This window comes from Trichosurus vulpecula, chromosome 1 (assembly GCF_011100635.1).
Source record: "Trichosurus vulpecula isolate mTriVul1 chromosome 1, mTriVul1.pri, whole genome shotgun sequence".
Classification (NCBI taxonomy): domain Eukaryota; kingdom Metazoa; phylum Chordata; class Mammalia; order Diprotodontia; family Phalangeridae; genus Trichosurus; species Trichosurus vulpecula.
The window spans coordinates 256,119,986-256,138,413 of record NC_050573.1 but is presented as its reverse complement, the minus strand read 5'-3'; positions in this window follow the sequence as shown (position 1 = coordinate 256,138,413).

Below are 18,428 nucleotides of genomic sequence, written 5' to 3'. Positions count from 1 at the left end.
TGTTATATCCTTTAACAATTTCTATATTGGGGAATATGCTCTTAGTCTTATGAATCTTAATCAGTTTCTTATAGTCTTAGAAATTAGACCTTTATTGGAAAAACTGGCTACAAAGATTTTTCCCCCCAGTCACCTGTTTCTCTTCTAATTTTTACTGTTAGATTTGTTTAGGCAAAAACTTTTTAATTTTATATAATCAAAAGTTGTCCATTATGATCCTTTCAATCACCTGCTTAATCATGAGCTCTTTCCTCAGTGTCTGTGATTAACAGACATTGTAATATCCTCTTCTCTTTCTTAACCTAAATGTTTCCCAAATTTTGCCTCAACCACAGAGGCCATGAGTTGGAAAGAGATACACATAAATGTAAATTAAGACAGAGAACAAAACCTCTGCTTAAATGTTAGGAATTTTCCTAATGGGGGATCAGAGCAATTAAGATGGAGTTTATAACTTCCTGTTTAATATAAACTCCCTGAAGCAGCAGAGGAGAGAGCAACATAGACTTGAGCATCTATCATACTGCCCTAGGCATAAAATGAACTAATTATTGAGTATTGCACTATACTGCTTTATAGTCTGACTAAAAGAAGAAGGAATCTAAAAGGCCTTTTAAAGAAATAATCTACAAGCCTTGGCAAGAGATTTTGTATGGAGATAGGGGATTAGAATTAGTCCGTCCACCCGTCCTTCCTTCCTTCCCTCTCTCCCTCCCTTCCTCCCTTCCTTCCTCTTACCTCTGTCCATATATGGTATACATCCTTACCTGCAGGTGCTCTGTTCAAAGGGAATGTAAACTTAAATCTCTGAAACTTTTTTCTCATTGATTGGCCTACAGTAGGTCCCAGGCCAAGGCCTACTTGGTCATTCTTTGCCACTGTTTGGGCCTTGATTGACTGAGAATGAATGTAAATAGCAATTGTTTCTGTTTTGGCCAGAAACCCTAAGGGTAGTCCCCTCCCAGATTGATTTTTAAAATATTTATTTACTTGTTTTTTTTTAATTTTTGACTAGGTAAAGAGGCCATTCTCTGCCACAATTCTTATTAATCATTTAATCACTGAATGGGTGTTTCCTCAGTCAAACTGAGACCTGTTAAAGACCTTAGCCTGAAAAGGCCAAGGTCCCCCACCGCATCCTGGGCCATCTCCAGTTGTCTTGGTCTATATCTGGCCACTGAGCCCAGAAGACTCCTGTCGCCTACCAACTACTACCTGTGCAGAAATTGTTGTGATCCTCATCATCAATATCATGCTAACAAATGAGCATATCATCAGTGTATATGGATAATACTTCCAAATAATCCTTTCCCTTACTTTGGCAATAGTCAAGCTCATGATAAAATATTCTGTTTTATTTTTAAAGTTAGACCCATGTACAAGCAGGATAAGCAGCCAGCAGAGAATGATTTAACAGGCTACCAAAAAGCCACATGCCCAACAGTATTTCTCCTACTGGAATGTCAAAGGCCCCCGATTTCTGAACTAGCTAAGTTACTTCTTTAAATTTTGGCATTAAAACCCCAAAAAGGCCCTCTCAAAATAGTCATATGACCTGGGAATAAGAACAAAACAAGTATCAGCATCCATCATGGCATGAGTATGGGGCACTTTGTAAGAGGATCTATCAACCAACTAGCATTGAAGCCTCAAGGGAATGAAGCTCTGAAGTAGTATGTTCTGGTGCTACAGAGGTCCAAGAAAAGCATCTAGAAAATGGGTTTTTGCTAGGAGAAGGGGAGAAGGCTGACTTTAGTCAGATACTCCCCTGGGTAGTTAGGTTGCTTTTTCAAGTATCAGTTTAACATCTATCCTTTCTTAGGAATTCCAGGGCCCAAAGAGACTCTCCGCCAACTGACCAAGTGTCAGTTTCAGGCCTGAGTGCCCTGGGCCCTGAGAGCAAGAGACACAGCCTTGTAGGCACATATGATAATAATCTAGCATATAATCTCTAATTTCAGGATATGAGGGGAAAAAAGAAGTCAAAAGTATTCAAACATATTCCAACTACCGGAAAATTTTGCTGAGGGTAGACCCTGTCCTAACGTAAATTTGTTAAAAAACTCAGAGTTAAGGGGAGAACAGTAAAAATGCTAAACAAACATTCATTTATTAAGCACTTACTATATTAGGCAACCGAGCAGCCTGCTGGCACAACGGATAGAGTGCCAGGCCTGAAGTCAAGAAGGTACATGTTCCTGAGTCCACATTTGACCTCAGACACTTCCTAGCTGTGTGACCCTGGGCAAGTCATTTAACCTTGTTTGCCCTAGTTTCCTCAGCTATAAAATAAACTAGAGAAGAAAATCACAAACCACTCCAGTATCTTTGCCAAGAAAACCCTAAATGAAGTCGTGTCGAGTCAAACATGACTGAGACAACTCAACAACAACAAAATTAGGCAACGAGTTAGCACAGAGCAACGGGCCTGGAGTTAGAAAGAACTCCATTCAAAATCAGCCTCAGCTACTTACTGGCTGTGGGTAAGTCATCTAACCACTGCCTGATTCAATTTCCTCAACTGTAAAATGGGGATAATAACAGTGCCAACCTCGTAGAGTTGTGTGAGGATCCAACGAGATAATATTTGTGAAAGCACTTTGCAAACATCAAAATGCTGCACAAATGCTAGCTATCATTATCATCATCATTATTATTGTTAACACTTTGATGGAATCATCCTTAGTACATATCGGGAGTTTATTTTCTTGTTTATTTTCTCCCCATTTATGTTTCACATCTACATTTCACACAGTATGCTGCTTCTGTTGTTGTTCAGTCATGTCCAACTCTTTGTGACCCCATTTAGGGTTTTCTTGGCAAAGATACTGGAGTGATTTGCCGTTTCCTTCAGCTGATTTTACAGATGAGGAAACTGAGGCAGACAGTGTTAAGTGACATACCCCTAGTCACACAGCTGGTAAATGTCTGAGGTTTGATTTGAACTCAGGGCTTCCTGACTCCAGCTCTGGTGCTCTATCCACCTTGCTGCTCTATGCCACCTGTAGAGAAGTAGTAGAAAGTAGTAGAACCAGCATCAAACTGGGAATTAGAAAGCCAGGATTCGATTCCAACACTCCCACTAACTCTTTGTGTAACCTTGGGCACACCTCTTCTTCTCTCCTGGCCTCAGTTTCCTTACTTATAAATCTACAAGGTAGATTAATAGATGATTTCTAAATTTAATCTCAATTTTTAAAATTATCTATATCCTTGATCTTTAGCTATAGATGTCCTCTACCTATGCCTACTAAATATTCCTGTCCTCTACTAAGAGAATATTACTAATTAAAGCAATAAATTACCAAATTTCTTTTTAACTGCTGTTAAAATGAAGATTTATATGTTATATACAGTAGTGAAATGTTTCTTTGTCCACCATACTTTTTTATTGCCTTTGTGTTAAAATTATAGGAAACTCCCTAAGTGCATTGAAACTTGTAAAAAAAAAGTGCAAGGAGTCACCGAGAGAGCATTTCAAATGCTCATGTAGTAGTTAATCTTTATTGCAAAGAAATAATTACAATCATCCCCTGATTTTTCTCATTAAAAAAAGAATGAGTGTTAGAAATTGAAGAAGGGGAAAGGACCAGGAAAAGAAGGGACTAAATCAGGTAAGGTTTTCAGGCACAAGAAGCCAGACACAATGGAATGAATTAATTTTAGATAACAGAAAAAAATTTAAAAGGCTTTTCTAAACATATCAGGAGAGAAAATAGACTGTCCAACAAATGAAGAGAGGAATGAAATCTTTGATGGTTACCAAGTGGATTAAGGACAAAGATCCTTTTTAAAATGGCAAATTAGTCTTGTATTAGAAAAGAGAACAGCATCTGTATATTTAAGTGGCACCTATTACTGGCTACTGTGAAATAATGAACAACTTATACAAATTCCCGTTGACCAAAAGTAGATTATGGCTCACAGAGAAAATGGGAAGAGAAACAAATCAGTGAATCTAAATGACATGAATTGTAGACGCTCAGGGAATTAGCTAATGAATTTACCCAGTCACTCACAATTATCTCTGAAAAGAGTTGGAAATATTGAGAAATTATAAACAGCTAGGCAAAAGAAAACACAGCACCTGTTGCAAAATGGAAACAGTAGTTCTTTCAATGGAAGAATAATTTTCTTAATTTAAGACTCCTGATAATGTCACACACCCCCAACCCCAACTCAAATCTTTTGCCTACCTGATAAAATATAAATTCCTTGGTTTGACAAAGAAGGTCTTCCACAATCTAACCCTTACTTATGTTCCCAGCCTTATCCTGATGCTTCTGTCTCTTGCATTCACATGTATACGGCTATGGATATGTTATGAGCAGGGCAGCTAGGTGGACCAGTGGATAGAGTCCAGGGCCTGAAGTCAGGATGACTCCTCTTTGTGAATTCAAAACTAGTCTCAGACACTTACTAGTTGTGGTACCAAGGACAAGTCATTTAGCCCTTTTTGCCCACATTTCCTCGTCTGTAAAGTGAGCTGGAGAAAGAAATAATAAAACACTCCAGTATCTTTGCCAAGAAAATCCCACATGAGGTCACAAAGAGTTGAACATAAATGAAACAATTGACCCACAACAATCTTAGGCAGTAAAAGGTGGCACAGAGTACTGGGTGTAGAGGTAGGAAGACCTGAATTCAAAATCTCACTGGACTTCCTGTTTAATTATAGGATCATAAGCCTAGATCTAGGAGGGACCACAGATGACTAACCCTGATCCTATACATGAGGAAATTTAGGCCCAGGGAGGTTCACCCAAAGTCAAATGGATAATCAATTCATCAGGGGTGGGATCTGAACCTGGATCCTTTTACTCCAGTGCCAGTGCTTCCATTTATTCTGTAACTTATTGTAATGGCTACTTCCACCTACCCAGCAGGGTGGGGTTAATGTTTAGCCTCTTTCGGCCTAGCCAATAACCCTTTGATACCATTTTGACAATGTTGTTCCTTACCCAGGAAGCTCATAGTTGGAAGGGATATTAAAAGTCATCTAGTCCATCCTCTAGGCAAGTAAGAATCCTATACACAACTATCATTACCTCCCCATTGACCTTAACCTTAATGTTTTCAGTTCATAAGTTTCCCAACTCACATAAGCATATCTCATACTACAGAGTAGTACTATGCCATATCTTTTAATCTATCCCCTTTGAATATCATACAGAATTTTCCATTACTGCATTATAGACATGACTCACATCCCACCAGATCTCAGGGATACTTGGGTAAAAGACTTTGTCTCTTTGTCTTATTTCACCTTCGTCTTCAACACCTTGAGCACTTGTGTTTGGGGCCGAAGCCATATATTTTAGCACTGTCTTTCTTCTTGGTTAATTGCTTCCTATCAGTTAGATGTTCTGTAGTCTTCTCAAACTCAAAATGCACAAAATAAACCTCATTATCTTTCCCTCAAACATACTTCTCTTCTGAGTTCCCTTATTTCTGTCAAGGGCCCCCAACCATGCTTCTAGTCACCAAGATTTATAACCTAGGAGCCATCTTCAACTCTTCGTCCTTTCTCACCCCAGATATCTAATCAGTTGCCAAATCTTGTTGATTCTACCTCCAAAACATTTCTTGTACCCATCCCTTTCTCTGCATTCACAAAAGCCGCCATCTTGGTTCAGGTACTCATCCCCTCTCATCTGGAGCCTGCTCCTTGTTCTCCCTGCCGTAATTTTCTCTTCTCAGTAACATCCTCACACAGCTGCCAAGGTGATATTCTCAAAGGACAGGTCTGACCACGTCATTTTCCTTCTCAATTGTTGTCGTTTAGTCATTTTTCAGTTGGGCCCAATTTTCCATGACCCCTTTTGGAGTTTTCTTGGTGGAGGTACTGAAGTGGTTTGCTATTTCCTTCTCCAACTCATTTTATAGATGAGGAATTGAGGAAAACAGGGTTAAGTGACTTGCCTGGGGTCACACAGCTAGGAAGTGTCTGAAACTGGATTTGAACACAGGTCTTCCTGACTCCAGGCCTGGCAACCCATCCACTCCACCATCTAGCTGCCCCATTCCTTCTCAATAAATTCTAACAGTTCTCTACCAGCTTTAGGATCATCAAAGATAAACTCCTCTGTTTGGCACTTAAAGGCTTTCCTGACATGGTTCCAATCAACTTTCCCACTGCCTTTCAAACACTGCATGGACCTGACAATCTAGCCTTCTTACCATTCCTCTTCTATAACATTCCATCTCCCACCCTCATTCATTTATTTAAGCTTTCCCCATGCTTTGAGTGTACCTTCTAGTTACCACTACTTCCCAAGGAAATAAGCATTTATGTAGTACCTACTATGTGCCAGGTACTATGCCTAAACACTTCTATAAATATTCTCTTATTTGATCTCCTCAGCAACCCTATCAGGTAGGAGTTGATCCTCATTTTACAGTTAAGGAAACTGAGGCAAACAGATTTTTTTGAGCGACCTACCCAGAGTCACACAGTAAACTTCCGAGGCTGGATTTGAACTCTGGTCTTCCTGACTCCAGGCCCAGCACTGGAATAACACCAAGTGCTTCTACTTCTTAGAACCCTTTGTTTCCTCAAAACTCAACTCAAACACCATCTCTTAAATGAGAACTCTTCTAATGCTCCCATCAGCTACTGCCCCTTCCCACCAATTACCTAGCAGTTATTTTGTATATAATTACATGTGTATTTGTTATTTCCTCTGGTAGAATGTGAGTGGTGTCACCCAACAGCTAGGACAGTGACTAGCCCAACCTCCCTTACGTTCCTACTTGGCTTCCTCCCCCAGACTGAGACCATTCTAGAATTCACCCTAGTTGACCTGGCTGTAGCAAGACCCATCACTTCCCAAGAGTTTCCTTCTCCCTTGACTTACCTGTAGACCTGGCTGCTTGACAGATCACAGGGCTTAGATGAGATGGGTGTCAACATCCCCAGTCCTTCTGATGAAATAGGGAACACTCAGGCCATGCCATCTGCCACGCCACTAGTTCCTAAGGTCCTCCAGGCTTTCCCATCTGCCCTGACTCTGCCCTGCAGTCTCTCAGCATTGTCTTCTGAGCTACTTATATCACCTAAGGACCTCTGAGTCTTGCCATATGCCACTCTTAGGACTCCCAGGCTTTCCATCTGCCCTGTAGCGAATCTTTCTTTTATTTTATGCATTTTCTTCCACAATTAGAGCATGAGCTTTGTGAGAGCAAGAGCCACCTCACTTTTCTAATTTGTATCCCCAGTGCTTAGCACAATTCTTGGCACACTGGTCATAACAAACAGTTTTTCAACAACCTGAAAAGCAACTGTACACAGGGACATCAGCAGATCGTGAATAAAAAATCAATTAATTAAATACTTTGTAGATAAAGGTAGAGAAGATCTATACAGTCAGTTAAAACAAGACCTAGAGCTGACTGTGGCTCACATCATGTCCTTCTTATTGCAAAATTCGGACTTCAGTTGAAGAAAGTAGGGAAAACTAACAGGCCATATAGGTATGATCCAAATAACATCCCTTATGAACATTAAGTGGAGGTGATGAACAGATTTAAGGGATTAGATCAGGTAGATAGAGTGCCTGAAGAACTACGGACAAAGGTTCACAATATTGTACAAGATGAAGCAAAAATATTTTTTTAAATTAAAAAAACTCCAACAAAAAAGAATACAAAATGACTATCTGATGAGGTGAGACTTTCCAAAGAGCTGAGTAAAGAAGGAAAGCAAAAGGTAAAAGAGAAAGGGAAAGATATATTCAACTGAATGCAGCATTCCAGAGAATAGCAAGGAGAGATAGTTGGTTTTTTTGTTCGTTTTTTTTAATGAGCAATACAAAGAAATAGAAGAAAACAATGTAATGGGAAAGACAAATGAGATCTTGAAGAAAATTAGAGATATCAAGGATGGCCTTTCATGCAAAAATAGGCAGGATAAAAACAAATATCGTAGGGACTTAACAGAAACAGAAGAGATTAAGAAGAGTTGGCAAAAATACACAAAAGAACTAAAAGAATTAAGAAAGATCTTAACATCACCAATAACCATGATGGCCTAGTTACTGCTCTAGAGCCAGACATCCTGGAGAATAAAGTCAAATGAACCTTAGGAAGCATTGCAAATGATAAGGATAGCAGAAGTGATGGGATTCCAGCTTAGCTATTTAAAATCCTAAAAGATGATGCTATTAAAGTGCTGCACTCAATATGCCAGCAAATTTGGAAAACTCCACAGTGGCTGTTGGATTAGAAAAGATCAGTCTACATTCCAATCCCAAAGAAAGGCAATGCCAAAGAATGTTCAAGTTACTGAGCAATTGTGCTCATTTCACACTCCAGCAATTTAGGCTTCAGTAATATATGAACCAAGAATTACCAGAAGTACAGGCTGGTTTTTGAAGAGGCAAAGGAACTAGAGACCGAATTGCTAACATTTGCTGCATTATGGAAATGCCAAGAGAGTTCCAGAAAAATATCTACTTCTGCTTCATTGGCTACTCTAAAGCCTTTGACTTTGTGAATCAGAACAAAATGTGGCAAGTCCTCAAAGAGATAGGAATACCAGATCATCTTACTTGTCTCCTGAGGACAAGTTCAAGAAGCAACAATTAGAACCAGACATGGAACAACTGATTGGTTTAAGATTGGGAAAGGAGTATGACAAGGCTGTATATTGTCCACCAGTTATCTTAAGTTTGCAAGCTTTTTGTTCTATATAGCTTAGAGCCCATGAGTATTTGGCAACCTTTATTAAAAACATTGTCTGCCTATACGGATTACTGTTATTTCCGGATGACTGTGAGGAACAATCTGTCTATGACAATGGCCTGGTTCTGTTTAGTTGTTAAACTCTTTAAAAATTCATCATTTGATCATTTGTCAAGGAAAGCAAACTTTGGATATATAATTTTAGGCACTAGATCACTTCTTGCTAGGTACTTGGCAGATGCTAAATGTTTATACCCTGTTGTGACAAATTATAGTTGCAACTGTTTCCTTGAGTAATCCTCCCTGATCAATAAGTCCAGTCTCCTTTGAGGATAACATTTATAATTTCTAGTGGCAACGACTTGCCTGTGAATTGCTATCATAAATGGCTCCATGTCTATATCATTATAATTCAACATTGTCATAATCTTCACCCCTTCCCTAGGGACAGAATTAGTCAGCATTCAGGTTCATTTTAGCTCAACAAATATTTAGAGAAATGTAATCGATTATCATTGCATTCTTTTTTTAACGTTCATATAAAAAGTGTCCCAAGACAAATCACTATCCTGATAGTATTTTTTAAAAATATTTCATAGTTCTATGGACTAATGCACAGTTGGATAAAATGACTGCTTATTGTAATAGAATGAAAATATTGGCGTCTAAGTTCATCCTCTATAGGTTCACTGCTAATATCTGCAGGGCACCTCTAGTAGCAGATAAGATGAGTGATTACATGTAACTCATCTCCTGCCACTCAATTTTGATAAATTTTGGTAGGTCTCCATATTTTTAAAGTTTTTCATTCCAGATGACTAAGAGATTATAAGTATTTGGTACGCGGAAACATGCAGGACAACTTGGTGGTGCAGAAGATAGGATGTGGGGCCTGGAGTCAAGAAGACTCATCTTCCTGAGTTCAAATGTGGCCTCAGTGACTTACTGTGTGACCCTGGGCAGGTCACTTCACACTATTTTCCTCAGTTTCTTCACCTGTAAAATGAGCTGGAGAAAGAAATGGAAAACCTCTCTAGTATCTCTGCCAAGAAAATCCCAAATGGGCTCACAAATTGTCGGACATGACTAAATACAATTCAACAGCAACAGTGAAACATGTTAAAAATGTTGCTCTTAAATTTTTGTGGCTCAACATTATATTCAGGTGATGGTGGGTAACAATTTTACCTGCAATGATAATGCTCTAATTGCATTATTGTGTTTTGGTCGCTTTCTCTAGGATTTTTGGAGGTTTGTGATTGTTACATGGGATTTGTCATTGGCGAAGTACATGGAGTATTTCTTTAGTATTTTGATATGTTTTTCATGTGCTCTTGGAATATCCATCAATTTTCTTCCAGTTGTATTGTTGATATAGTAATGATACAAAATAAACAGCCTCATGTCTTTGGTGCATTTTTTTTTTGAGACTGAATCTCCATATCTTGCCCAGGCTGGAAGGGCAACAGCCACTCTGGAACTAATCTCTAGGACTGATCGGCAGAGAGGTTTTAACATGTTTTGTTTTTCTGACCTGAGCCAGTTGACCAGGTGCTTCCACTCCCAGAGGCTCACTATATTGATGCCCAACTCAGTATGGATAGCTGATCACCTTTAGTTTTACTGTACCACAAAACTTCTGAACTCAAACAATCTGCCAGTCTCCACCTCCTGATCAGCAGACTGCAAGCTTGGACAACCACCTTGGGTTGTTCCATGCATTTCTTGCACACTTTGAGAGTCTGCTATTAGAATTTTTTATTCGTTCTTGTCTTGTAGTACCAGGACACAAAGGAATGCCACTTATTCCATTGTATTCTTTGCCAAACGTATTCTCGTGACCAGTTTGAAGAGAGTTATCCTGCAACCCTATACTGCCTTGACTTTTTCTTGGACTCATTGCCATTTTGTTCAGTCATTTCAGTCATGTCCAACTCTTACTGACCTCATTTGGGGTTTTCTTGGCAAAAATACTAGAATGGCTTGCCATTTCCTTCTCCAGCTCATTTTACAGATGAGGAAACTGAGGCAAACAGGGTTAAGTGACTTGTCCAGGGTCACACAGCTAGTAAGTGTCTGAGGCTGGATTTGAACTCATGAAGATGTGTCTTCTTGATTGCAAGGCCAGTGCTCTAACCATTGTGCAACCTAGCTGCCTTTTCTTCCTATTTTCTATAGTATTAACCCAATGGGTGGTATAACCAGAGCCCACCTGGCCAGTGTTTCAGTCAGGCTTTCACCACTACCATAACAATTTCAGGGTTTGCAGAGTGTCGATTGTACATCTCCCTTACTAGTATTCTCTTATTTTGCCTCTGCCTCTCAGCCTTTATGATGATAACAGATTATGTGTTGGGCTTGGAAGTCATCATCATAAACCTCTCAATTCCTCCATAAGAAAAACCCTTCCTTCAATTAATTGCCCCCTAGAAGAGAGATCATCTGGCATCTGCTGTGGCAGAGCGAGATGGGCTAGAAGAGAAAATCACAAAAATGGGTTCTTGAATGGTACCCAGATGCTCAGATCTAGAGGAATCAGAATCCAGAGACGAACTGCTAGAGGGTGATGCCATTTGCTTCCCTGTCCCTTAACACCCTCCCCACTGCACAAAATATTTATCAGTCTGTTTAAAAAAAAGGCTCTCTGGCTCTTCCCACATTTCCAGATGTCTCAGCCATGATTCATTTGGTGTCAGTGAGCATCATTAGTGCTGTGAATCATGTTTCCCATTTGTTTTAGAATTCTTACTTACTCACAGTCTGATTTCTTCTGCACCCAGACTAACTTCTTCTGAGTACTAGTTCTAAAGGCCTGTTACCATTTGCATGTCTGGATAAGGTTGTGAACATTAACTCATAAATATAATTCAAATGGACTTAGATTTGAACGTTATTACAGAGATCCGGAAGAGTCTGAAGGAGCCCAATGAAAGCTGATGATAAATAGCCATTTCTCTTCTGGGAGAAGTGCAAGGAGAATTTTGCAGGGACTAATGTTATTTAGCATCTTGTTTAATGATCTAGAAGAGGGAGTAAGTACTGTGGTTATGTTCTATGCCAATAACACTAAATTGAAAGGTGCTGCAAACACAAGTAAGGGCAAAAAACTGTAATGAAAGGACCTATAGAGATTAGAAATGATAGCATCACATCCAATGCAATGGACACTAGCCACCAAGGCCTGCACGGAGAGAAGAGAGGCAGCATGAAAGAGGAGAAAGAGTGGTGGACTTAGAGTCAGAGGACCTGGATTTGAACCCTACCTCTGCTACTTCTGATTTTGGAAAAATCGCTTCACCACCCCCCTAGCCCTCAGTCTTCTCACCTGTAAAATGATTAGGTTGAATGAGATAGATGATCTCTAAGGTCCCATTGATCAGACTCTAAATCCTACAGAGCTAGGTAATGTCAGTCCTATATCCAAATAAGAGTAGGAAAGGGAGGAACTTCAGAAGTGGAAATAAATTAGAAAAAAGACAAGGCCACCCTCTGTCCACCACCACCCCACTCTCCAAGGATAATCAAATAGATGAGAAAATTTAGACATAGCAGGAGTGAGAGTCAAGGTTTGCAAGCTGGGTCTGATACACTGGATTTCATAGACTAGAGCAGAAGCTAATCAAGAAAGTTGAAAATAAGCCAAAGGCAGCAGAAAACCAATGAAAGGTCAGCTCAAACTAGAAGCAAAGTATTAAAAAAAAATCAGAAAATATCAGAGTAGGAAGGGAGGTTAAAGATCATATAGTTTGTTGTTGTCGTTTGGTTGTGTTCAACTCTTCATTGACCTCATTTGGGAGTTTCTTGGTAAAGATCCTGGAGTGGTTTGCCATTTCCTTCTCCAGCTTATTTTACAGGTAAAGAACTGAGGCAAACAGAGTTAAGTGACTTGCCCAGGGTCACACAGCCAGTACTTACTGAGGCCAGATTTGAACTCAGGAAGATGAGTCTTCCTGACTCCAGGCCTGGCCATCTATCCACTGGACCACCTAGCTGCCTTCATATAGTTTAATTCCCTCATTAAAAAGGAGGAAACTGAAACCCAGAGAGGTGAGGATTATTGTTCAATGTCCTAGAGCTTATAAATGGTATTACGGAGATTAGGGCCAAGGTCTTCTAACTACTAATCTAATTATCTTTCTCTTATACCTTCTATTCTATGGTCATTTTTGATGGCCTGCGGAGATAAGAAATTATGTGTGGAGACTGGAAAAAGTGCTCAAGATACCAGAACTTAAAGCCCTTATTTTACCTATGAGAACACAGGCTGTGAAAGGTTAAATAACTTACCCAGAGTTGAACAGCAGATAAATGGCAGAGTCATGATTAGAATCCAGGTCTCTTATAGTAATAGTAAGGATACTAAAACTGACCATAAGAATTATAGCAACTAATATTTAGTACTAGCATATAGTATTTTGTGCTATATAGAATTGGTGCTGGCATGCAGTGCTTTAAGATTTTCAAAGAGCTTCATAAACACCATCTCATTTTGTCCTCACAGCAAGCCTAGAAGATAGATGCTATTACTACCCCCACTTCACAAATGAGGAAACTGAGACAAACAGAGGAAAGTGACTTGCCCAAAGTCTAAAACTAGGAAGTGTCTGAGAGGAATTGAATTCAGGTCTTCCTAACTCCAGCTCATAAGCCACCATAGTGCCACCTAGCTGCCACTGTGTCACCTAGAACAGGAGCACCTTTGCTCTTTCTACTATATTATATAGTAGCTAAGTTTATAAAACAGATATTCAATAAATTCCTCAGATACTTGTTAAGCATATACTATTCTAGGTTCTTGGAACACAAAGATGAATAAAACACTACTTCTGTCCTCAAAGACCTTACTTAGAGTCTAGCTGTTGTTGAGTCATTTTTTCAGTCCTGCCCAACCCTCTGTGACTCCATTTGGGCTTTTCTTGGCAAAGATGCTGGAGTGGTTTGCCATTTCTTTCTCTTGCTCATTTTACAAATGAGGAAACTGAGGCAAATAGGGTCAAGTGACTTGCCCAGGGTCACACAGCTAGTAAGTGTCGGAGGCTAGATTTCAACTCAGGAGTCTTCCTGATTCCAAGCCCAGTGGATACACTGCACCATCTCACTGCCCTCAGAGTCTAGTAGATGAGATAAAATGTGTATATAAATACTATAATTCAAAATGGACATGATAAGGAATATGATATAGCATAGTAGGATATGATAAGGAAGCAGGCATCTCTTTCAGGACTGTATAGTTTGCATATTACTGTCAATATCTGGCACAGAGTCTCGTACTTGGACATGCACTATTTTTTGTTGTTAAATTTAATTGAATTCAGTATATGATACCACAGAAGGTGAAGTGATTACTTCCAACTGGAGACGGTTTCCAACAAGAGGAGTTAAGAAAGGTTTCTTGGAGGAGGTAGCCCCTGAGTTGAGCCTTCAGGAAGGATGGGAAGTATTTCAGCAGGAAAAGATCAGTGAGGAGTATAATAAGTAATGGAGGATGCTAGAAGCAAATGTATGAAAATGGAAAAAAGTGAGACTAATTCAGGAATGGGAAATTGATGAGTTCGTAATATAGAGTCTCTGAAGGACAATAGTAAAAAATAGGCTTGAAGGGTAGTAAAGGTCATATATGATGGAGCAGTTTGGATATCAGACTAAGAAGATTTTATTTTTATCCTGAATACAATGGGGAGCCACTGAAGGGTTTTGAAGAGAATCACAAGAACAGAACTCTACATTAGGAAGATGAATCTGGAAGCATTATGTATCATGGATTGAAGGGGACAAAGACAGACACGAGGAAAGACTAGAGAGTTTAAATGTCAAGTAGTCAATATAGGAATGTTTGTCAAGTGCCAACTAAGCGCCTGGTAGCCAGCTAAGCTCTGGAAATACAAAGAAAGGCAAAAACAGTCCTTTCCCTTGAGGATTGTACATTGTCAAGTGAAAAATAATATGTAAATAACTAGGTCTATAATCAATATATACAAAGTATGTGAAAAGTAAACTAACTGGGAAAGACACTACCATGTGTGGAAGTGCAGAAAAAGATTGAGGACTAGGGAAGGCCTCTTGAAGAAGATGGGACTCGAGGGATGCCACTGACAAATAACGTTTTGGACATGTTGAGTTTGATGCTATAGGGAATAGGAGTCACCGGAGATTTTTGAGCAGGTATGTGTCATGGTCAGACTTGTTCTTAAGGAATATCTCTTTGGCATTGTGTATGAAGAATAGGTTGGAGAGAAAGAGATACTTGAGGCAGGTAGACTAATTTGGAAGTTATTCCAATAGTTCAGGGAAGAGATAACAGTGAAGGCCTAGAATTGGGTACTGGCAACATGAATGAAAAGATGGGGATAAACATGAGAGACACAGAGGGAGTATTGACTGTATTCTAATCACTGTGCCACCTAGCTGCCCCTCTCCAGCTCATTTTACAGATGAGGAAACAGGCAAACAGGGTTAAGTGAATTGCTGAGGATCGCACAACTAGTAAGTGTTTGAGGTTCTATTTGAACTCAGAAAGATGAGTCTTCCTGATTCCAAGTTCAGTGCTCTATCCATTGTGCGCCCTAGCTGCCCATGTATCCTGAGCACTTAGCATAATGTCTTACTTATAGTAGTCCTTTAACAGATGTTTGCTGAATTTAATATTTTTCACATGTTGCCAGACAAAGATTTTCCATTCTCTGTGCAATTTACTTTTGAGACAATGCAAAACTTCCATGTTAAAAACAACGTTCTTAGTTTTGCCCTAGCATTCCTCACTATAATGATGTAATTTTAAAGCTTGAATTTTGTCATATTAGCTGTCTCTACCAGCATTATTATCTACAAGTTTGATAATTATCATTCTATATCTTTAGCTTAGTCACTGATAATGTTTACAATACAAGAAAAAAACTAGAGTTTTGTGGCACTATGTTGTTGATCGCCATCTTGGCTGACAGAGAACCATTTAGCAACACTAGTTGGGCATCATAGTTGAACCAGAGGCACATCTGTCTAACATTATCATCTGATCCATATTTTACTATCTTATTCTTCTAGAATATCATGGGAACATTTTTCAAATGTTTTGCTAAAGTCAAGATACATTATGTCTAATTATGTCTGAAATTTCCCTGATCTGTCAATTTAGTTATCCTATCATAAAGGAAAATGAGTTGTTCTTTATGAGCCAAAGTTGCTCCTGTTAATTACCAGTCTTTTCTAAACGCTCAAAAATTATCTGTTTAATAATGTGTTCTAACATATTCTGGGGGAGTCACAATTTTTATTCTTCATGGACCGTGGTTTTTGTAGGCAGCTAGGTGGTGCTGGAGTGAGGAAGAACTGAGTTCAAATCCTGACTCAGGATTAAAAGCCATGTGATCCTGGGCAAGTTATTTAACTGCTACCAGCCTCAATTTTCTCATCTATAAAATGGGGATAATAATGGCACCTACCTCCCATGACTGTTTTGAGAATCAAATGACTTAACTTGTTGTTCTTGTCTGGGGATGATATTTTGTTTACTGTATTATATCAGTAGTGGGAGTTTTATAGAAAGTTCTCAGTGTCATCTATAACTACTCAAAAGTAGTTACTCAATCAGCCAAGGGAAAAAAGGCAAATGGTTGAAGGGTATTAATTGCATAGGCAGGTAGAAAGGCAACAGACATTTATTAAGAGCTATGTGTCAGGCACTGTGCTAAGTTTTGGGGACATAAATATAAGCAAAAAGAAAGATAGCTCACTTTTGTGTGTTGTCTTCCACTATTAGATTGTGAGCCTCTTGAGGGCAGAAAGCTATCTTTTTTCCTGTAAAACTGCCAGTATTGATATAATGCAATAAACAAAATATCAAATGCCATTTGGTTGGCAACCAGACTGTTGTTTTGCGTCATTTGATATGGATAATCAGCAAGCATTTATTATCTATTTATCTAGCAGTCATTGTTCTAGATACTGGAGTTTCAAAAAGAATAGTCAAACACCTTCAAAACCCTTACATGCTAAAGAAGGAGACAACTTGCACGTACACATGAAACAGATACAAATAAATTGGGGGAAAGGATTTAAAAGCTAAGTGGGCCAGGAAAGGCCTCATACAGAAGGTGATGATTGAGCTGTGTCTTTGAAAAGGGTTGGAAAGTTAAAATGGGACCAACATGTGATTGCATGTTAAATGCCACACAGAGGAATTTATATTTAATCATAGAGGTAGTGGGGCTAGTGGAATAGATATGTGGCACAGCGGATAGAGCACTGGGCTTGGAATTGGGAAGATTCATCTTCATGAGTTCAAATCCAGCCTCGGACACATCCTAGCTGGGTGACCCTGAGCAAGTCACTTAACCCCGTTTGCCTCAGTTCTTCATAAGAAGTAAAATTAGCTGGAGAAGGAAATGGCAAACCACTCCAGTCTTTGGCAAGAAAACCCCAAAAATGGGGTCACAGAGAGTCGGACACAAGTCCAACAACAAAAGTGGAGAGCCACTGGAGTTTAATGAGTAATGGGCATGGCAGTGTCGTCAGACCTATAACTTAATGAAAATCACTTTAGCAGGCAACTAGATGTATGGAGAATGAATGGGAGTAGAAAGAGGCTTAAGAAAGGGAGTCAATTAGGAGGCTAATTCAGTTTTCCTGTGAGAGGTAATGAGGGCCTTTGATTGATTGATTGTGTGAGTGGAGAGAAAGAGCTATATGGGAGAAATACGGAGTTAGAAATAATAAGACAAGTTTTATCTACCAAGCAATTTTGTATCATCATAATATGTACCAGTTCTCCTTGCTAGAGGAGAACTTTCAAGTCTGTGGTTTGCTCTCCTAAATCAAATACTTCTTTTTTCAGCAAACAATAAAGATGGAAGATATGCTATATGCCTTTCAGTCAATTGTGTGACTGTGAAGATAAGGTCTCCTGCAGAATATTGTTTGTAAAAGCTCATTTGTACCATTAGCATATTTTCCTCAAAATAATACTCAGTGTATCAAATACAATGTAATCCCCAAGCTACATGAAACAAAAAGCTCTCAGAATATAGAGTCCTATCAAAGGAAAGCAATGTCATATGGGAAACTGATAAGGTACATATCATCCCTGTTGTCATATCAGCTAATGGCTTTTAAATGAAGATGCTTTGAGTGAGGCTGAAAGGATGAGTTTACTTTCAACTACAAAAATCTAGTTATTTTAGCCAAAAACCTGCTGAACATTAATTATAAAAGTTCATAAGTGTAAGGGGTTAGTGCTGACCCCGGAGCTGCTAGGACCCTAGCGCTTGGCCTGTTTCCTGGGTAAAACCAGACAGGCTGAGTAGGAGTTGGAACAGCAAGGCCTCCAGAGGAAGGGCCTTCGTCCTTAACAGAGCCCCTCATAGTCCCCCTTCTCATGCAGGCAGATTCCATCCCCTAGGGACTCTCAAGCCCAGTAGGAGGAACCCAGCTGGCCACTACCTAATGCTCTTGAACCAGTGCCTAATACAACAATGCTTTGATACTTTACTTACTGGAACATCTTTGATACTTTACAAGGGCATCCTGCCCCATGCCCCACATAGCTCATACAGCTCTGATATCAGCTGGCTACATGCCTCCATAGATACTGTAGGACATCACCCCCCTTTGTTCCCACACTCCCATAGAAACTATCTTGCAACAGCCCTAATTTTCCCATACGCTTGTAGGAATCATAGTTTACAACAATCCAGATTCTTCCCACCCGATATTGATCTTCCCATGCTGTCATCCCCTTACCCCTTGAACAC